The following is a 23,220-nucleotide window of genomic DNA, read 5'->3' as shown; positions in this document are numbered from 1 at the left end:
TCTAATCTAATCTCCCTCACCTCTTTCTCTCTCTCTCCCCCTCTCTCTCTTTTCACAGTGCAATAGGCCATGGATTATATTGTGAACAGTGACTAGTAAATTGACAGAGATAGACAGCAAAATAAGGAATGTTTCAAAGATTAGAAATAGGAACAATACAGAGAAGATAGCCTGGTAGTGAAAGGAAAGAAAAAACATGAGGAAATGAAGATATGCTTCACAAATTAGAATGTTTTAATATTTTATCTTCCTCACAGACAGACAGACAGAGAAACAGACAGACATGCAATGAGAGACAGGCAGGAAGACTTTTGGGAGAGTAAGTGGTCACCATCAAAGAGATAGAGGAAGAAAGAGAAAAGGAGAAAAGACAATTACAAAAATGAGAGGAGTGCATGTTGACAAGGTACTGATGTCGCTCATACCTGTTAAAGAAAGGCGGGGATGAAAAGAGAGTTGTGGAAAGAGGGAGTTGGAGAGATGAAAGCCTGTGAGCCTATTTACTAATAAGGGTAATTAAAAAATGCATGGATAGGTGGAGGGAGGGACGAGGGGACTTATGAATGCTCTTAGTGAGGATCTGTCCTTTTCAGCCATCTATTTCCTGTGTTTGAGTGGTGCAAAATCCACTTGTCACTTAAACCTTGATAGATTGATTGCTTTCATTTTAGTCCTGTGAGTCTGATACTCTTGCATGTGCCTGTCGTTTTGTCTTTTAACGTTACGACCGTGGAAGTCTTTCCGTTGCATCCAAGAACGCTAATGCTTCGTTGAGGATTTAATACTTGAGAGTTACATTACACAAAAGAGAAGAACATATGTAGGTAAAGTGCTTTCTACCATGACAAAAATATGTGTAGAGGTGCAAACAGCGATTTGCAAGGAGGGAGGGAGAAAGAGAGAAATGTCCCTTTTCTTTTGGAACGTTTGTGAGTGTAATGTTTATTTTTTATTGATTATTTTGTTTATTGTCCATTTCACTTGCTTGGGCAATGTAAAAATACGATTCCCATGCAAATAAAACCCTTTGCATTTAATTTAATTGAGAGAGAGAGAGAGAGAGAGAGAGAGAGAGAGAAGAGAGAGAGAGAGAGAGAGAAGGAGCTCTTGGAAGTGGAACCTGTGTCTTCTAACCAATCAGATTGATTAGGTTTTAATAGACCAGTATAGGCTACTCTATTCTGGTTGGTTACAGCTCACATGGGCGTGTGGTCTGGCGCAACCACCTGTCAATCGCGAAGTGCGTTACCAGGTTACCACTTGCGCAATGTCCACCAACGAAGTGAAGCTGTTACTTGTCATGGTGGGTAAGTTTAAATGTCTTTCTTTTATGGCTAGTTAGCAAGCTTTTTTGCCCATTGTAAAACTTTTTTGGAAGCTATTGTCCAAGTCTCCCTCTCCTTGCTTGCACATCTCTGTTTGCACAAATACAAATATTTTTCTCATGGTAGAGCGCAAAGCAATGCATTGCTCGCAAATATTGGCCTTGTTCAAGAGGATCAAAACCGCATTATAAATGGGTGGTTCCAGCCCTGAAAGCTGACAGCTGTGGTATATCAGACCATATACCACGGGTATGACAAAACATTTATTTGTACTGCTCTACGTTGGTAATCAGTTTATAATAGCAATAAGGCACCTCGGGGGTTTGTGATATGGCCAATATGCCACTACTAAGGGCTGTATCCAGGGACTCCGCGTTGCGGCAAGCATAATGAACAGTCCTTAGCTGTGGTATATTTCATTATTATATATTTTATAATTTAACCTTTATATAACTAAACAAGTCAGTTAAGAACAAATTATTATTTACATTGACGGCCTACCCCGGCCAAACCCGGACGACGCTGGGCCAATCACGGCTGGATGTGATGCAGCCTGGATTCGAACCAGGGACTGCAGTGACGCCTCTTGCACTGAGATGCAGTGCCTTAGACCGATGTGACACTTGGGAGAAGAAAAAAAAAATATAATAACAGAAAAATAATATTGGCAATGTACCACACCCCCTCTTGCCTTATTGCTTAATTATACAATGGGGGGTTCTAGTCCTGAATGCTGATTGTGTCACGCTTCTTCTACAATTGAACCCAGAAGCAGACTAGGACAAGGAGAGTAGGACGAAGGTGAGTATTTATTTACAAGTGTAAACGTAGTGGTAGAAAGATCCAGGTGGCGGAGCGGGCAGTGGAGGTGAGTTGATGGGAGTGAATAGGCAGATCCAAGGGAGTAACAGAAGCCACCGACGACCAGGCAGGAATGGGGTGAGTGTTCCGGGTGAATGACTGTAGACAGAACAAACTGAGGTAAATTCAAGGCAAGCAAGACGTACAAAACAACAAAACAAACTCTATCAAACTGGAGGCTGATACGCTGGCACAACCTACTGTTCATGGCTAACGATCCGGCAGTGAATGGATGTCAGGTCAGTGCTTATGAAGTGGAGGGGTGATGATCAGGACCAGGTGTGCAGATAGCTGATGGGATACAGGTGCGGGGACTCAGAGATCTTCCAACTAGCTACGTCGCCCGGCAACCAGACAGGGTGCGTTCCAGGACACCGGAAAAAACACTCCAGGACAGAACACAGGCAAAAACAGACTCAGGAAGCGGGATTCGTGACAGATTGGTTACCACAGGCTAAATCTATGATGCTAAAATGCCTATTTTAGAATTTTTTGCAAATGTTTTAAAAAGAATAAAGTAAAGTACCTTATTTACATAAGTATTCAGACCCTTTACTATGAGACTCAAAATTGAGTTCAGGTGCATCCTGTTTCCATTGATCATCCTTGAGATGTTTATACAACTTGATTGGAGTCCACAAGTGGTAAATTTAATTAATTGGACATAATTTGGAAAGGCACACACCTGTCTATATAAGGTCCCACAGTTGACAATGCATGTCAGAGCAAAAACTAAGCCATGAGGTCGAAGGAATTGTCTGTAGAGCTTCAAGACAGGATTATGTCGAGGCAGAGACCTGAGGAAGGGTACCAAAAAATGTCTGCATCATTGAAGGTCCCCAAGAACACAGTGTCCTCCATCATTCTTAAATGGAAGAAGTTTGGAACCACCAAGACTCTTCCTAGAGCTGGTTGCCTGGCCAAACTGAGCAATCGGGGAAGAAGGGTCTTGGTCAGGGAGGTGACCAAGAACCCGATGGTGACTCTGACCAAGCTCCAGAGTTCCTCTGTGGAGATGGGAAAACCTCCCAAAAGGACAACCATCTCTGCAGCACTCCACCAATCAGGCCTTTATGGTAGAGTTGCCAGACGGAAACCACTCCTCAGTAAAAGGCACATGGAACGCCAACTGCAAGCCAGGCCTAATCGCCCAACATCAGTGCCCGACCTCACTAATGCTCTTGTGGCTGAATCCCCGCAGTTATGTTCCAACATCTAGTTGAAAGCCTTCGCAGAAGAGTGGAGGCTGTTATAGCAGCAAAGAGGGGACCAACTCCATATTAATGTCCATGATTTTGGAATGAGATGTTCGACGAGCAGGTTTCCATATACAGTTGAAGTCGGAAGTTTACATACACTTAGGTTGGAGTCATTAAAACTAGTTTTTCAACCACTACACAAATTTCTTGTAAACAAACTATAGTTTTGGCAAGTCGGTTAGGACATCTACTTTGTGCATGACACAAGTCCATTTTTTCAACAATTGTTTACAGACAGATTATTTCACTTATAATTCACTATCACAATTCCAGTGGGTCAGAAGTTTACATACACTAAGTTGACTGTGCCTTTAAACAGCTTGGAAAATTCCAGAAAATGATGTGATGGTTTTAGAAGCTTCTGATAGGCTAATTGACATAATTTGAGTCAATTGGAGGTGTACCTATGGATGTATTTCAAGGCCTACCTTCAAACTCAGTGCCTCTTTGCTTGACATCATGGGAAAATCAAAATAAATCAGCCAAGACCTCAGAAAAATAATTGTAGACCTTCACAAGTCTGGTTCATTCTTGGGAGCAATTTCCAAACGCCTGAATGTACCACATTCATCTGTACAAACAATAGTATGCAAGTATAAACACCATGGGAGCACGCACCATCATACCGCTAAGGGAGGAGACGCGTTCTGTCTCCTAGAGATGAACGTACTTTGGTGCGAAAAGTGCAAATCAATCCCAGAACAACAGCAAAGGACCTTGTGAAGATGCTGGAGGAAACAGGTACAAAAGTATCTATATCCACAGTAAAACAAGTCCTATATTGACATAACCTGAAAGGCCACTCAGCAAGGAAGAAGCCACTGCTCCAAAACCGCCATAAAAAAAGCCAGACTACGGTTTGCCACTGCACACGGGGACAAACATTGTACTTTTTGGAGAAATGTCCTCTGGTCTGATGAAACAAAAATAGAACTGTTTGGCCATAATGACCATTGTTATGTTTGGAGGAAAAAGGGGGAGGCTTGTAAGCCGAATAACACCATCCCAACCGTGAAGCACGGGGGTGGCAGCATCATGTTGTGGGGGTGGTTTGATGCAGGAGGGACTGGTGCACTTCACAAAATAGATGGCATCATGAGGGAGGAGAATTATGTGGATATCTTGAAGCAACATCTCAAGACATCAGTCAGGAAGTTAAAGCTTGGTTGCAAATGGGTCTTCCAAATGGACAATGACCACAAGAACACTTCCAAAGTTGTGGCAAAATGGCTTAAGGACAACAAAGTCAAGGTATTGGATTGGCCATCACAAAAAGCTGACCTCAATCCTATAGAAAATTTGTGGGCAGAACTGAAAAAGCGTGTGCGAGCAAGGAGACCTACAAACCTGACTCAGTTACACCAGCTCTGTCAGGAGGAATGGCCCAAAAGTCACCCAACTTATTGTGGGAAGCTTGTGGAAGACTACCCAACATGTTTGACCCAAATGAAACAATTTAAAGGCAATGCTACCAAATACTAATTGAGTGTATGTAAACTTCTGACCCACTGGGAATGTGATGAGAGAAATAAAAGCGGAAATAAATCGCTCTCTCTACTATTATTCTGACATTTCAAATTCTTAAAATAAAGTGGTGATCCTAACTGGCCTAAGACAGGGAATTTTTACTAGGATTAAATGTCAGGAATTGTGAAAAACTGAGATTAAATGTATTTGGCCAAGGTGTATGTAAACTTCCGCCTTCAACTGTACTTTTGGTCACGTAGTGTATGTGAAAGTGTCTAGGAGTCATCTATAGGTAATACCACACAGCATGAGAAAGAGACACACATTGAGAGCATCATGCCAATCAGGAAGCGTAAAGAAGGGGCTTTCCTTGAAAGAAGGAAAAGGAGAGGAGGATCTCAGCTGAGGTCCAAGAATTATGGTATATTCTGTCCAGCTGTCTTTCAAACTGGCCTGTAGGTGCCATCAACTAGCAGAGAGAGAGAGAGAGAGAGAGAGATCAATTATCACTGTTAAGCATTCAATTTAAAAATAGTGTAATACTGTTCTGGAGTCAGATTGTCTCAGCAAGGTAGGGTACAGCAGAGTTAGCGAGATATGCAAATTTACAGTCATGGGACAGGCTTTTTTCTTCTCATCAGTGTGTTGTAGGAGGTCAATTAATATTTCATATTACATAACCAGATAAAAAAACGAGTAAAAGGTCATTCCTTGTTTATTTGAACGGTTTTTAGTTTTTATTGTCCAAAGGAAATATTAAATAATTACAAACGGAATAATGATTTGATTATTCAAATGTTGTGTTTTTAAATGATCAGTTTTGGTTCAACCCTTCCACCTTACGTTTTGGCAAATTAATAGTTGTGGCATCCTGACAACAGATAAAATGATAAATGTTTCGTTCCTCATGTTTTTGATCTGCATATGTCATCGAATAAACAGAAACATTACTTATTGACATTTTTTGTTTCTCATTCCAATGATTTGATGATGGACACTCACTGTAGCGGATCATGTCCTGAGTTCAAATTCTCCTAGGTCAGTTAGACAGTCCCTTCCACCACTTTTACCACCTATAGCACTAAACTGTAGCCTACGTAATTGTGGATAGGTTCAATAACGTGCCACCAATTACCACAAGTTTCAGTTCCTACCAGTTTAGAGCATGGGCAGGCAGCCGATTAGACAACAACCACATGGGCAGGCAGCCGCGGTCTGGTGAAATTCGCAAGTCATGACCCAAGGAGAACAGTTTCAATTTTTTCCTATGTCAGGATCTGGCCATTTGTGTTAAGCCTATATGCTACATCAAATAATAACATATGATATAAAAACTGAGCTCTGTTCACAGTCCTATAGCGCACAAAATGTCATTTGAAACTATCTGATGCGCAACCGTGCGTAAAGACCAGGGCACGGTTCCCCAAAATCAGGGATCCTATGGTTCTAACGATGAACTTAGCCTTAAGACGCTTTCGGGAAACCGGGCCCTAGGCCTCGTTTTCCAGAGCCTTAGTAGTGTTAAGATAATCGTTAGAACGGTGGATCTTTAGTAGGCCGAGGTGTTTCCCAGTCTTCGTTAGTAACGCGGCTCATAATACTGATGGTTTTCAGAAACAGCTGAGATTTAATGATGCTCCTACGAAGGTTCTAATGGTGAACTTCGCCTTAAGATGATTTGATCTATATATATTTTTTTTACTGTATAATGTATATATGTTTTTCTGTTTTGTATATAATGTTTCCATGTCTAGATGTTTACATATGTATATGTTTTAGGGACTATAGATGGAGATTAGCTGTCAGCTAAATGTGGTACAACGCATGCTTTCTTAGTGCTCTTTGACTTAGTGCTCTTTGCCTATATTTTTGTTGTGCATTGTACCTGCCAAATAAACGTACAAATAAAATCAATATCTGTCTCAGATAGTTTCCTTTTCAGGTCACAAATATATACACTAACTAACCCTCTACTGCACATTTTGTTTTTTCATTTAAAAAAATACAAATCTGAAGACGTGTCCATCCCCAAGGACCTGGAAGAAGCTGCACTCAGCGCAAAGTTGCAAAGGGTCGGCCGGCTGATTGAGGAAGACAAGGTCAAGCAGTCTGAGTATCTCCTCTCGCGAGACCCTGTATTTCAGAAGGCGGATGCTGCCGGGTGATGTTGGAGAGATACAATATGCTGAATAAGCAGCTGTTTTATTGTTATACTTCCGACATCTGACAATGGCTTTGTATTTATATTGTTCCAGGAGTTTCCAATTTTTTTTACCAGATAAGATTCAGCTTGGGACAAAACTAATCTTGACAAAATGTTACAAAGGCTACATATTTCAAATATTACATAAAATTCTATACATTACACAAATGAAACATTTATCATCGTATGATCATACCCATTCACACAAAACACTTATAAATTGTTTTAGAATCATTGTGAGGTAAGGCAGAAAGTAAGCCTAACGATGCACTTTGGCTGCTCTACGAGTGGTCTGTGTTTCAGTATGATATGTTGGATAAAGGACTAAAGACAGACACCAATGTCAAGTTCAATAGCCTTGTTCAAGCATTGTACAAAATCTCTACACGCAGAGTTCGGGGAACAGTTCGGCTAGTCAATTACCTATCAACTAGACTCCGTAACAGTCTGGATCACTAATAGATATGCAAAGGTTATTAACGTTGCACTTGAAAACAATTGTAATCTAACGTCTGCCTCACAGGCTGACTACACCACTCGCGTCGCGTGCGCGAGCGCGAGCGTTGCAAAATAAAAATTGAAATCTATATTATTCAATTATTGCACCCACACGGCTCGCACGCGCCAACGAGCGTCTGCGTTGCCAAGGGCTAAAATAGAAGTCAGTTCTATTTGTGACGCAGATCGTGCTGCAAGTCCTGCCTCTCCCATCTCCTCATTGGTTTATAGAAGCAGGTACCCACGTGCCATCTCCTCATTGGTTATACCCACGTGGGTGACTGAAAGACGAACGAGGTCAGTGGCGGTAATGCACCTAATTTATGAAACTTGCCAATGGCAATATAAAGTCAAGAGAAGAAAAAGTTTAGAAGGAGGAGAGATGAATAGAAATTATTCGGTTGACCGTTTTATGTGTGGATTAATTGTCGGAGTAGAGGACTTTGTGCATTTCAGGTAAAATAACAAATGCTTTTCGACCTGTCCTCAAAGAAATGTAATTGGTTCAGAGTTTGTTTTGATATTTTAACCTGCGTGTTATGATCGCGTTTGGTGTGGGGGGACAAAATACATTTATGCACGATGGCGCACGCACGCAGCCGGTTTGGGTTCCATGTCAGACCACTCGTAGAACAGCTAAGTACGTAGTTAGATGCTTTTTTGACCCCCCTCATCACTTTTTTCCCCAGAATATCTCAGCTAAACACAGAATCACATTCACGGTTTTTTCCGTTTCTCTGTGACCATGATAACTTCAGAACAAAGTTGACCACAAATACAAAGTTGCCAATGCCTTTGAATTTGATACAAACAAGCGACGTATAAAAAATGCTTCAAATGAAAACCGAGATGACTGCATTAATTAACATATAAACAGTAGGCGATGCATGCCTACTGTATTTAAATCATATAGAAATACATTTCATGTTCAATCAATTGAGTTCTATGTTGCTACTTGTAGGCTACTGTCTCTAATTTGTCTCAATATATTTCATAATGTGTAGCCAAACATGTGATCAATGATGTGCCAAAATGGTGATTTAGTGCATTTTTATTGGGTAAGCATTAGAATTAACCACCTCAATATTCCAGCTATAGGTGATAATATCTCTCCAGGAGCTGATTTCTCAGTATTGTGAGATAACTATAATGTCAAGGAAAGATTTGAATGAAGAAAGCGTATCCAAGAGCAGCACTCCCTTTCTTTTGATCCTATCAGTATCGACATGCTTCAACAACACACTTAACAACCGTTTTCTCTGCGTGGTGTTTTGGGAAACCCATGTTAGCCTACATCTTCGGCCTTTGTAGGAAAGATGCATCATTAAAACAATCGTAAGCCTCAAAAGTTCCATCGGTATGGGGAAACCAGGCCCAAGTCAAAACATTGTGGTGCAGTGTGATGAGCACTGTGGAGGAAAGACAACCAGGATTAAAATCTTGAAATCAATTAACATTACATGGCGAAAGTGTTTCGTTTGTAGATTATGGTGTTATTTGTTTTTATTCATAAAAACGAGTGCTGCGAAATGTATAGGCCTAGCCTACCTTTTTACATGAAATGTGGGCTATTAGTGGTGTTTGCATATGATGCAAGAGGCATTGATTTAAGCACCAGGGAATTGGACAGTTCCCCCCCCCCCCCCCCCCCAACGAGATCACGTAAAAAACTAACATGCCACCAATAAATGCAAGTAAAACTAAATGCATGCTATTCAACCAATCGCTGCCTGCAGCTGCCCACCCGTCCAGCATCACTACTCTGGACGGTTCTGACTTAGAATATGTGGACAACTACAAATACCTAGGTGTCTGTAAGCTCTCCTTCCAGACTCACATTAAGCATCTCCAATCCGAAATTAAATCCAGAATCGGCTTCCTATTTTGCAACAAAGCATCCTTCACTCATGCTGCCAAACATACCCTCGTAAAACTGACCATCCTACCGATCCTCGACTTTGGCAATGTCATTTACAAAATAGCCTCCAACACTCTACTCAACAAATTAGATGCAGTCTATCACAGTGCCATCCGTTTTGTCACCAAAGCCCCATATACTACCCACCACTGCGACCTGTACGCTCTCGTTGGCTGGCCCTCGCTTCATACTCGCTGCCAAACCCACTGGCTCCAGGTCATCTACAAGTCTCTGCTAGGTAAAGCCCAGCCTTATCTCAGCTCACTGGTCACCATAGCAGCACCCACCCGTAGCACGCGCTCCAGCAGGTATATCTCACAAAGCCAATTCTTCCTTTGGCCTCCTCTCCTTCCAGTTCTCTGCTGCCAATGACTGGAACGAACTGCAAAAATCACTAAAGCTGGAGACTCTTACCTCCCTCACTAGCTTTAAGCACCAGCTGTCAGAGCAGCTCACAGATCACTGTACCTGTAAATAGCCCATCCAACTACCTCATCCCCATACTGTATTTATTTATTTATCTTGCTCCTTTGCACCCCGGTATCTTCTGCATATCTACCATTCCAGTGTTTAATTGCTATATTGTAATTACTTCGCCACCATGGCCTATTTATTGCCTTACCTCCCTTATCCTACCTCATTTGCACACACTGTATATGGACTTTTTTCTACTGTATTATTGACTGTATGTTTTTTTATTCCATGTGTAACTCTGTGTTGTTGTATGTGTCAAACTGCTTTGCTTAATCTTGGCCAGGTTGCAGTTGTAAATGAGAACTTGTTCTCAACTAGCCTACCTGGTTAAATAAAGGTTAAATAAAAATACATTTGAAAAAGTAAAGTAAAAAAAAAAATATACATGCAAAGACTTGTTCAACTGCAAATCTTTGTCTATTTATTGTGGCTACCAGACAGCCCTTTTCATTATCATGTCTACAACACATTTGGATTATGTAATTGTAAAATAGGGACCTTGTAGCAAGGCATGAAATCAGCAGAAGGCAGGTTGACGTACTCAGAGTAGATTTATTTACAGATCTTGGTGATCTAATGGTTATAGCACCATATCATACAAAATATACAAGTAGAGTTACCAAATATACAAGGGCAATAGCCCAAAAGAATTAGCCTCTGGATCAGGCTTAACCTGTCCTATCTGAGCATACATACATAGAGGGCAAGACTGCACAGCCTTCCCTTGAGAAACGAAATGTAATCTGTCTAATAGAAGCTTAAACAGGTACATAATATAAGCACTTGGCCCCCAGGACCATACAATTACCCAATTGGCAATAACAACCAATAAACTGGTTCTACAATGTAAAAGGCCATTTCCATTGTTACATTGGTACATTAGTCTTAATCTGCCTAATGATTGTTAATTATATTTCAACAACATGCATACCTAGAACAATCACTTTCTCTTATTCCACGTTCTGACTCCAAAGCATGGAGTGCAGGCCACGTAACCTATTTCTATGTGCACTGAGGCGTGCTCGCTCCTAACACGCATAACAAAAATGACAGAGACATAGGATACAGACACGCGGAACTCTAACATGTCCCAGGAAATATGAACAAAGGAAACCATACATTTAATTCAATAAACAAAACGAATACCTCATGAATCTTGCGAATGTTCATGTGTACAATAAACATCCCTCCCACTCAGAGCAGGGTAAGTAATGGTTGGCTAAATGAAAATGTATCGTGGGCATATCAAACATAAAACAGAAATGTCTAAGTGTTGCACTACATGTTATAGGGATGGAATGATGAAATGCTAGAAGTTATTGTAGTATTAGATGGAATATAGATTTACTACATATGCATTTAAACGTGTGAAAGCAACAGCAAACATTCAAACAAGAGAAAAAAGCACTCTCCACTGGCGGGGGTTTGGCCAGTGCAAGTGGAGAGCAAAAAATTCAAAATGCAAGCCTTATAAGTAAATTCTAAATTTAAAGCAATTTTGACACACCAAAAGACCAGTAGGCCTATGCTAGTAATTGTTGCTTGATGCCCCATTGCTGGTAAACTTTCAAAGTAAACAGTTAATATTCTTGATCACCAAACAATTTTTGGAGCTGAATATTTGGCCGTGTGGTGCCAAGACAACAACCTCTCCCTCAGTGATCAAGACAAAGGAGCTGATCGTGCACTATGGGAAAAGGAGGGCCGAGCACGCCCCCATTCTCATCAACGGCGCTGTAGTGAAACGGGTCGAGAGAGTTCCTCTGTGTTCACATCACCAACAAACGATCATGGTCCGAACACACCAAGACGGTCGTCAAGAGGGCATGACAACGCCTATTCTCCCTCAGGTGATTTGGCATGGGTCCCAAGATCCTCAAAAAGTTCTACAGCTGCACCATCGAGAGCATCCTGACTGGTTGCATCACCCCTTGGTATGGCAACTGCTCGGCATCTGACCGTAAGGCGATACAGAGGGTAGTGCGTACGGCTCAGTACATCACTGGGGCCAAGCTTCCTGCCATCCAGAGCCTCTATACCAGGTGGTGTCAGAGGAAGGCCCTACAAATGGGCAAAGACTCCAGCCACCCTAGTCATCGGGGCTGCAGCGTAGCCTAGTGGTTAGAGAATTGGACTAGTAACCAAAAGGTTGCAAGATCGAATCCCCGAGCTGACAAGGTACAAATCTGTCGTTCTGGCCCTGAACAAGGCAGTTAACCCACTGTTCCTAGGCCGTCATTGAAAATAAGAATTTGTTCTTAACTGACTTGTCTAGGTAAAAAAATGGACTGTTCTCTCTGCTACCGCAAGGCAAGTGGTAGCAGAGCGCTAAGTCTAGGTCCAAAAGGCTCCTTACCAGATTCTACCCCCAAACCATAATTATGGCAGTGACCATATTACCACCACAACGCAGTCATGAAGGGAGTCAAATTCCATGTGACCATTTAGTCACGGTAATTAGGCTTCTCCAAGCACTGATGCTGTTGATGGTCATTAGTAGCCTACCAATCTTGCTAACTGCCTGGTACTCAGCACTCTATTGTCCTCTAATCACTCTGACATCAATGGAAATGTAATTGAAAATCGAATCAAACACTTCATTAAGGCCAATGAGCTCATGTTGCGCAACATTTCTATAGGCTATGCAATTGCGTGAGAAAACAGAGTGATGGCCTCTATTTAAAAGTGGAGGATCCCGTCAGCTTTCTATAGGCTAAGCCTAATATATTATTTCTCAACTTTCCTAATATTAAGCACATTGCTTATCTTTACAACAGGAGTACCTGGCTGGCATGAAAATGAACCACGGGAAAAGCGTCCTCCATTCGCTATTTAAGTGCATAGATGACACATTTTTTCCCGCTGCCCCTGTTTGGAGACAGGAGCATGATAATGGTCCATTCTAAATCAAAACAAATTTCACATATATATTATTTAGTTTAAGTAAAGACAAGTTTAAGTCAAGAATAGTCTGGTGGGTGACAATATTTGAATCATAGTCGCACACCTCATGTAGCCTAGCCCCTAGGTCTATATGTTTTGATAAGGTTTGAAGTGGTCAAATATCTTCTTAAAATGAAGCACATTAATCTGCTTTACAAGGGGTGTAGAGCCTAACTGGCATACATAAGCAGCGCGTGAGTTTCAAATTTGGGAAAATCATTTTCACCATAAAAATTCACCTTTATAATAAAAGCATTACATGCATAATCACATTTGCGGTCTGTTTTGATAATGGTGTTTTCCCACTGATGGAACATTCGCGCTTATAGCCTACTGCCATGTGCGCATTTCTGCGTTCATAATGTGAAGAAATAGCACAATAGATTATCAACATTTCAAGCTAAACATTCTGATCTGTTGTGTCAGCCACATTGCGTAACAACGTTTTTTTTTATGCTAGTGGTTGTATTAATTTGGTATCTATCATATCCCCAACTGTCCCAGACTATGTTTGGAATATTAATTTCTCGCACAGAATAGGTCAACTTATGTACTATGGGGGATAGTAAATTGACATAGGCTAGTGCTTTTGCTGTTCGTGTCACGATCGTTGTTAGGTGAAAGAGAGGACCAAGGCGCAGCGTGATAATAATACATCTTCTCTTTATAATGAAGACGAAACAAACACTTTTACAAACTAACAAAAAACGACCGTGAAGCTATATAAACAAATCGTGCTGACACTAAACACTACACATAGACAATTACCCACAACCTACCTAATGCCTATGGCTGCCTTAAATATGGCTCCCAATCAGAGACAACGATAGACTTACATAAACACCTACACTGAACACAACCCCATGAACTCTACAAAACCCCCTATACAATACAAACACCCTAGACTAGACAAAAACACACAAACATCCCCCATGTCACACCCTGACCTAACTAAAATAATAAAGAAAACAAAGATAACTAAGGCCAGGACGTGACAGTTCGTTAGGACTACTCATCTTGTTGGCTGACAAAGTACCTGTCGACAGTTCTTCCAATATCTTCAATATACACCTCGGAATTGGATAAGAACGAGCGCAGTTGCGTCCCAGATGAGTCTGTCTTCACTTGTAGCCTGTGAGAGGTCAGTCAATACGGAAAATTTCAAGAACTTTGAAAGTTTCTTCAAGTGCAGTTGCAAAAACCATTAAGCGCTATGATGAAACTGGCTCTCATGAGGACCGCCACAGGAAAGGAAGACCAGAGTTACCTCTGCTGCAGAGGATAAGTTCATTAGAGTTAACTGCACCTCAGATTGCAGCCCAAATAAATGCTTCACAGAGTTCAAGTAACAGACACATCTCAACATCAACAGTTCAGAGGAGACTGTGTGAATAAGGCATTCATGGTCGAATTGCTGCAAAGAAAACACTACTAAAGGACACCAATATGAAGAAGAGACTTGCTTGGGCCAAGAAACATGAGAAATGGACTTTAGACCGGTGGAAATCTGTCCTTTGGTCTGATGAGTTGAAATTTGAGATTTTTGGTTCCAACCACTGTGTCTTTGTGAGATGTGGAGTAGGTGAACGCATGTGTAGTTCCCACCGTGAAGCATGGATGAGGAGGTGTGTGTAACGGGGTGAGTGACTGGTTGCCGGGAAGTCAGGCGCAGGAGAGCAGAGATGGGGGATAACAGGAGAACTTTAATATACACCCTCGCCCAAAGGCACAGGCTAGGCAGCACAAAGCACAACCACGGTAACTTGAACCGGATTAAACAAAACAAACAAACCTAGCGCAAGCCAGCCTGTAGCGTAACACCCTACACAAAGAACAATTCCACACACAGACATGGGGAAAACAGAAGGTAATATACATTTAGTCTGATGAGGGAATGTGAACCAGGTGTGTGGGAGAACAAGACAAAACAAATGGAAAATGAAAGGTGGAGCGGCGATGGCTAGAAGACCGGTGACGTCGACCGCCGAACGCCGCCCGAACAAGGAGAGGGACCGACTTCAGCGGATGTCGTGACAGTGTGATGGTGTGGGGGTGCTTTGCTGGTGACGCTGTCTGTGATTTATTTAGAATTCAAGGCACAGTTAACCAGCATGGCTACCACTGCATTCTGCAGCGATACACCATCCCATATGGTTTACGCCATCCCATATGATTTGCGTTATAATTTGTTTTTCAACAGCACAATGACCCAACACACCTCCAGGCTGTGTAATGGATATTTAACCATGAAGGAGAGTGATGGAGTGCTGCATCAGATGACCTGGCCTCCACAATCACCCGACCTCAACCAAATTGAGATGGTTTGGGATGAGTTGGACCGTAGAGTGAAGGAAAAGCAGCCAACAAGTGCTCAGCATATGTGGGAACTCCTTCAAGACCGTTTGAAAAGCATTCCAGGTGAAGCTGGTATATGTTGTATATAATATTTGGGGGTTAACACCTTTTTGGTTACTACATGATTCCATATGTGTTATTTCATAGTTTTGATTTCTACACTATTATTCATTGTAGAATAAAAAATGTAAAAATCTCATTAGTGTTATGTTGCACATTTGATTTCATAACTGAAAGAGCCTACATTTCTTATTGTCCTCTTACTGTAGAAAATAGTAAAAATAAAGAAAAAGTAGGTGTATCCAAACCTTTGACTGGTACTGTATTTCCTTTTTTTTTTTTTTTTTACATCAGCAGTTGTCACAAAGTGCTTATACAGTAACCCGGCCTACACCAGAGGAACCCGGAACATACAGGGCACCACTGCTTCTGCCATCACTTTCTCCCTGTGTGATGTCATATCCTGTTCCTGTTTAGGCACCTGGACACCTGAGTGCAGGTGGGCTCTCCCATCAACATATGGCTCCTGCTGCGCCTGTCGGAAATACACACAGGTACACAGACACACTATTAGGAATGTTCCCCTGTTTACATGTTTGTTGTGTGCCAGAGTTGAGGGATGATAAGCTAGTGTTTGAGAAGAGTTCCTGGACAGAAAGGTGACATATCAGTATTTCCCTACACCCTACCATTACCCCCTACTCTCACCTAGCCCCTTACTCTTAAACCACTATCCCCTAAGTTTCCAACATTGATATGGTCTATAACCAACAGTCACAATACCAGAACTAGTGTTATGTCTTGTAAATCCCAACAGGAAACAGTACTGCGAGAAGCATGTTTTTCCATACAGGCATTTGTCTATGGAATAGCCTTCCCTTGGAGATCAAGCAAATAAAAAGTAACAATAGCTTTAAAAAGCAGGCAAAGGTTTTCATTTGGACAAGGTTGTTTCAGTAAGGGAAACCACTCTACTGACCCTTGTGCCCCCTACTGCTGGACAGGTGTATTTATTTGAAGGATCGGTATGATGCGCGAATAGATTGTTTTAAGGTTAGGGAGAAGTGCAGTGAATAGTGGCACTTTTTAGGGTGTCAATATAAATGAATGTATTTATGGTTGTTTGTAATTTTGTCTGGTCTTTTATTCATTATGTGTTATTGTTTTTACCACCGAGGACCACTTTGGAATAAGCGTTTTAATTAATACTTTCAAGTGATATCCTCTGTATCCACATTGTACATTTTGTTGTATATGTTGCCCAAAATAAATTTTATTCAATAAAAAATGTAAAAATCTCATTAGTGTTATGTTGCACATTTGATTTCATAACTGAAAGAGCCTACATTTCTTATTGTCCTCTTACTGTTTAGGGGTCTGAGCAAGAGTACAAGTACATTAGAGTGTCTAGTTTGAGAAACAGACGCCTCACAAGTCCTCAACTGGCAGCTTCATTAAATAGTACCCACAAAACACCAGTCTCAACGTCAACAGTGAAGAGGCGACTCCGGGACGCTGGCCTTCTTGGTAGAGTTGCAAAGAAAAAGACATATTTCAGACTGGCCAATAAAAAGAAAAGATTAAGATGGGCAAAATACACTGAAAAGAGTAACTCTGCCTAGAAGTTCAGCATCCCGGAGTCGCCTCTTCACTGTTGACGTGGAACACAGGAGGGATGGTTGCTGATAATGGGCCTCTGTACGCCTATGTAGATATTCCATTAAAAATCAGCTGTTTCCAGCTACAATAGTCATTTACAACGTTAACAATGTCTACACTGTATTTCTGATCAATCTGTTGTTATTTGAATGGACAAAAAATGTGCTTTTCTTTAAAAAACAAGGACATTTCTAAGTGACCCAAACTTTTGAACGGTAGTGTATATTTTTAAATAACTGATAGAATGCACTCATTTATACAATTATAATTATACAATTTGTTGTTGAAATCTTACAATAAATTGAAAACCCAAATCAGGGTGTGGGTCTATTCCTTTTCAATTCCAGTCAATTCAGGAAGTACACTGAAATTCCCATTCCAATTATTTTCAATGCTTTGAAATGAGGAACATTTGTAAAAAATTTGATAGATTAAAAAAAGAAGAAATTGTTTGGAGTATCTTCATCCATTGTCCAACTGTTGCGTTTATTATAATTGTTTTTAAAACCTTTTAAATATGTTGATGATTGTTGCTCGGGGACTGAGTGTAATTATGAATGCTCTTAGCGATGATTAATTGAAGGCCTCTGGTATTTGGTCTCTGATGGACCCGGACATTGGTCAGACAACATGATGCATTAGTTAATGTACAGTAGATGGAGAGAAAGGAAGTGTGTGGGTGTGTGTGTTTGTCAAATCAAATCAAACTGTATTTGTCACATGCTTTGTAAACAACAGCTGTAGACTAACAGTGAAATACTTACTTTCTGGTTATTTCCTGATAATGCAGAGTTAAAGATAAAAAAAATATATATAGAAATGTGTCTGTGTGTTAGTGTGTGAGAGGGAGAGAGAGAGGGCGAGAGAACAAGGAGGTAAGGGATACATATCGATGACACAACAGAACACGAAAGGTTGGAGAGGAGCAAATAGAGGGACTCAGACTGAGCTGGCATCGAAATTAAAGGCCCTAACAGCCAGTCAACAGGGTAAGTTAACTCTACTTTAAAACTACTTAAAACTCTACTTGCATTTCCGTCTTTGCCTTCACAGCAACTTTTTTCTTCTTAGCATTTGTCGCTCACCCTCAATCTCAGCTCTCTTTTTCTCTCTTTTTGCCTTTCTGTGTCGGGTTACTTATTTTTCTACTCTTTCTTTCTTAATCTTTTTTTCTGTCACTTCTTGCTAACAAATTGTTCCTCTCCATCTTTTCCTCTCTTGTTCTTATGTCTATCTAGCTAGTTCTTTCTTTTTTTCTTTCTCTCACAAACTGACTTGTCTTCCCATCGTGTAGCTCCTCTCTACTCTGTACTCCTCCTCTGTAGCAGAAGGATGCGCCTCCTTGGTCTCCCTGTCCTGGCCCTGCTCCCTCTGCCATCCCTGTGTGAGCGTTTGGGAACCGCAGTCTGTGTGGCATCCAGCTGGTCGAAGCTCTGCTGTTGGTCTGTGGAGAGAAGGGGCTGTTCTACCAGCCCGAGAGATGGGTCAGAGAGGACAACATAGGCCTGCATATGTTTGTGTGTGTGTCTCTGTTGTGTGTGTCTATAGGTGCCTGTTTCTGTGTAACTGGGTACCCTGTTTTCATCCCAAACAGGTATCATCCAGTGGAGGCTGGTGGGAGGAGCTATAGGAGTATGGGCTCATTTTAATGGCTGGAATGGACTTAATGGAACAGTATCAAACACATCAAACATATAGAAATCACATGTTTGACTCCGTTCCATTAATTCCATTACAGCCATTACAATGAGCCCATCCTACTATAGCTCCTTCCACCAGCCTCCACTGGCATCATGATGAGGGACATAGCCCATTTCCAAATGGAAACCAGGGTGATGCTGGAGAATGAAGAGAGATCAGGACCATGGACTGTTAAAGAGGGGCTACTGAAACTACTATGACCTGGAAAACTACTGCAATACTTAGGAAAGCTCTTGCTGTACTAGGCCAACAAGCAAAGATCTGGGGAACCACAAAACTACAACACTTTGAGACAGATTTAGCATGGGTTTACACCAGTGCAAAGTTTTCACATTTTCTGAAGTATACACACTAAAAGGATATGGGTCAACATATTAGGATAAAACGTAAAAAGACAATTCACACGTAAACAATAAAATAGTGTATTTTATTTAACTAGGCAAGTCAGTTAAGCACAAATTCTTATTTACAATGCCAGCCTACACCGGCCAAACCCGGACGACACTGGGCCAATTGTGCGCCATCCTATGGGACTCTCAATCACGGTCGGTTGTGATACAGCCTGGATTCGAACCAGCCTCAAGCACTGAAATGCAGTGCCTTAGACCGCTGCAATTATTTGTTATAATAAAGGCATGATATTCAGTCATCGAAAATATAATCTTCAGTATTAAATACACATCTAGATGTATTGGCAGGAAAAGTATTTATTTTGTGCAGGATCTTTCAAATAGCATTTGGAAGGTTGTCATACCCAAAATTAGCCCGATCAACGAAAAACTTAATTTCCCGTCGGCCCTTGTTGACCGGTTTCAAGTGAAGGGAAGTAAAATGTCGGCGATGGATGGGATGGGCCTCTTATTGTGCTTTTAAAATAACAATATCTCAACCTTTAATACTGTATTTTAAACGTAAATTGCATGTTTTAGAAAATAAAGGGTAGTTGAAGATTGTGGATTTACACGGACAAAACATATAACTGGTTCTAAGGTAATTAGCGCATGTATTTGACTGGTGTAGCTAGGAGGTGAGCTAACATTAGCATTCCTGGCCAGCTAGCTAGTAACGTTACTGCTATTTCTGGCAGGTCTGGCTAGCTAGTTACGAACCTATTCCATTGAAAACATGTGGCGATTGTAACTAGTTTTCAGTGATCAAATGTATTTGCTAGTTAAGTTAGTTGATGTAGTTTGTCAGCCTAGTCAACTGACTATAGTGCGGCCTGATCCAGGTATTTTGCAACATTTATAACTAACTAATGCCAGTTATAACTAATGCAATGGCTAATTAGATAGTTAGCTAGCATTCGTTAGCTCTCTCGTTCGTTGGCTGCAGTTTTCATTATAGATCTGTGGTCTTATTAGCCAGCTAGCATTACCTAGTTACGACCCAATCACTGAATGTCATTATCGTCCATCTTTCGTGTTTTTTCGCAGGAAACTGAAATGAGCTAAACGGCTAACCCCGATCAGTAATGATAGCTTGATGTCGAGACTAGCTAGACTACAATTTCACTATTGTTCTCACATAGATGGGCATAGAGGAAGACACTGATGGAGACAGCCTGAATCCCAGAAACAAAGGATTGTGCTGTAACTGTGCTTCCTCAAATTAATTGAGGGGTACCGTAGAAGTTGAGGGTTTTGGTTCAGTCATTTTGTTCATGGTCATGCTGCAACTGATTTGAATTGAGGGATGCTTACATTTATTCACTGTCTACATTTTCTAATATAGCTGAAGTGATAAGCGATGTGGCACGGCGGGTGGGGGGTGTCACACACTACACTACAAGATTCTTCAAAACAAAATTTGATTTGCCCTATGTCTCTTCAGACAGAGAAAGATAAGGATGAAGAAAGGAGTAGGACGAGGTTGAGGTGTTACCAAGGTGATAGGGAGAGCCCAGATGACGAGCCTAGCGAGCTGGTGAGTGTGATTGTGTGTGTGTTTTTTAAAGCTCTTCCACTGACTGTAGCAGCTATTAATGTGTGTGTTCGTCTGTCTGCCCCCTTCATATAGGGAGCTGTCATTACTGCAACCCCCCAAACGCTTCCCTGCCTGGTCTATCTTCACTGCTCTCCACAGCATCTCCTTGACAGGTAATGGCGGCGTACACTACATTACTTTTAAAATCTTTCCTGTAATTTTTTGTCTTGCCAACATAGTGGTGCGCACTCTAAACGATGTGGCAGAGACGGGGGTCACACGCTATAAAATTCTTCCCTTGGTCGTGAGGATTCGCAATACCACGCTGTCTCGCGAAAACAATTATGTAATTAGATTAGCTAGAATGAGCTGTGGCTCAAAGCCGCCTCATAAATGTTTTCAGTCAGACATTCACGCATGCCATGCAGAGTTGAAATATCAAGCCAATACATTTTGAATTGAATAACATTGCTTGTCAACTTCAGAGCTGTGACGATATTACGCTTTGGTGCTTTGGTTAAAGGCAAGTACAAATGCATGCAAGTAGTATTCATCGCTCTTCTTTAAGAGTACACATTCTGGCAGATGCGATACATCATCATCACTGGTAGGATACCATTGGCTATTGCTGATCACCGTTCTCAAAACTTGTCGTTAAACATCTCGCACTACAAGAGCATTGCAGATTTTTTTTAAATATCGGGACGTCTCGATGACGGGATCGGTAGCCCTCAGATTTCTTCTCTGACCCGCTCACATTAAACAAGCATCTGTGACAGCCACGCGCCTCGAGTAGGCTACAACATGTGTATTTTGTCTCCAATCTCAAACTTGTCAGGGACAGCTAAATTGGGGCCAAAAACATAACAGGGAATTTAGATGTGCCAGTTCCACTGTGCGTGGTCTCAGGAGTGATGTATTTGTATTCCAGTTCTGACCTTGAAGTCGAGTTGACAGCTGAGGTAAGAGTGGAAGGCTCGTCACTGCTCAGTATCTTGTCCACTGTCACCCCTGGTATAGGCAACAGGAAGTCAGGTAAATTATTGGTACCGACTCAAATACACACATACAATACTCTACTTCCCCCAAACACACACACACACACTTCACAGATTGTGGACCCCAGGTGGTTGATTAAAGCCTAACATTTCTTGTCTCATCTTTCAGGGTTGCTCTTTTATCCCCGGCCCTCAGCATCCCTCCTTCACCCACAACCCCAGGCTCCAGGGAGTACTGACTGGACTGCAGCTTGCCCCAAGCCCAGCTCCCATCCTGGCCATGGATTTAACTCGAATCCCAGGCCTTAAAGGGGTGCCTGCCGTCCCTCCTCCTCACGGGATCACAGAGACTGCCAAGAGCCCCCTGCCCTCCTCCACATCTCCCTCCTCTCCTTCCTCCTCTCCTGCCTCCCCACCTTCCTCTTCATCCTCCTCTCCTGGAGCTGTGGCAACCAGCTACCACAACGACATCCAGGAGGGAAGGGCCAACAGCGTGATGATGGGTGACGTAGTGTCCTCCACTTCCGCCTCCCTGGCTCCCCCCTCCTCTCACTCTGACATCCCTTTCTCCTCCTCTGATCCCTTGTTATGTCTCTCCCCACCCCCGGTGGGAACCGACGGACAAAAAGAGGGCGAGACGGAGATCTACGACCCTTTTCACCCCACGGAAGGAGAGAGGGAGGGAGGAGCGGCCGAGGAGGAGGAAGAAGGGGAAAAGTACGACCCCTTTGATCCAACCGGCTCTCCCCCCTCAGAGAGAGAGGAGGAAGAAGGAGCGACGGGGGGAGTGAGGGAGAGAGGGAACAGCGTGAGCAGCAAGGGGAGCGATGCCAGAGGGAAGAAAAGGAAGGCAGAGACGGGGAGAACAGGAGGAGAGGAGAAAGACAATGCTCCGCCAGACTCCACGGACACACTCTCTGTTCCCCCGCTCTCCCCGCGCTCCCTCCCTCTCCCCCTCCGGAGGAGGCTGGACCGAACCAAAGAGCCCCGGGTGAAAGTACGAGACAGGAGAGAGAAGGCGGAGCACTCGGACCACTCTGAAATTGAGGAGGGTGAGATCGTGGGGGCCACCGAGAGGGACGGAGGGAATAGGGAGGAGAGAGGCCGGGAAGGAATCGTTCCTCTCGTCCTCCCCATCTCCTCCAGCAGTCCTTTCCTCCACGGGGGAGCTAAGCCGGAGAGGATCCTGAGGGTGCTGGATGGGGATAGCTTTGTGTCGGTGCGGGCTGAGGGGGACTGGGGGGGGCCGGTGATGCCTGGCAGGGAGGATGGGGAGCCCATGGAGGAGGAGGAGGAAGAAGAAGAAGAAGAAGAAGAAGAGGTGGTGGTCGGGGCGGGAGATCTTAGGAGGAAGCTGGTCAGCCGGCGTAAGGCGAGATACCGTTCCTCCTTCCCTTCTTCCCTCTCACCTCAGCACCTCCCATCGTCTCCTCACACCCTCCTTCTGCCTCCCCCCACCCCCTCCACTGCCGAGAAGGACAAGAGCCGCAAGTCCTCCAAGAGCTCCAAGGAGAGGGAGCGGCGCAAGCGGAAGGAGTGCAAGGTAGGGGAGGAGGAGGAGAGTAGGAGGAGGAGGAAGAAAAGGAAAGAGAAGGATGGTAGAGGAGAGAAGAGTGGTGAGAGGAAGGAAAGA

At 42.6% G+C, this 23,220-nt stretch overlaps 1 pseudogene; it reads left to right on the top strand.

The window, feature by feature from the left end:
• Positions 1–1,267: 1,267 nt before the first annotated feature.
• Positions 1,268–23,172, top strand: LOC120043946 (annotated as a pseudogene).
• Positions 23,173–23,220: the final 48 nt, after the last annotated feature.

The sequence above is a fragment of the Salvelinus namaycush genome, chromosome 3 (assembly GCF_016432855.1).
Source record: "Salvelinus namaycush isolate Seneca chromosome 3, SaNama_1.0, whole genome shotgun sequence".
In the NCBI taxonomy this organism is placed as follows: Eukaryota; Metazoa; Chordata; class Actinopteri; order Salmoniformes; family Salmonidae; genus Salvelinus; species Salvelinus namaycush.
The sequence above is the reverse complement of the archived record's forward strand: the minus strand, read 5'-3'. Positions and strand labels throughout refer to the sequence as shown.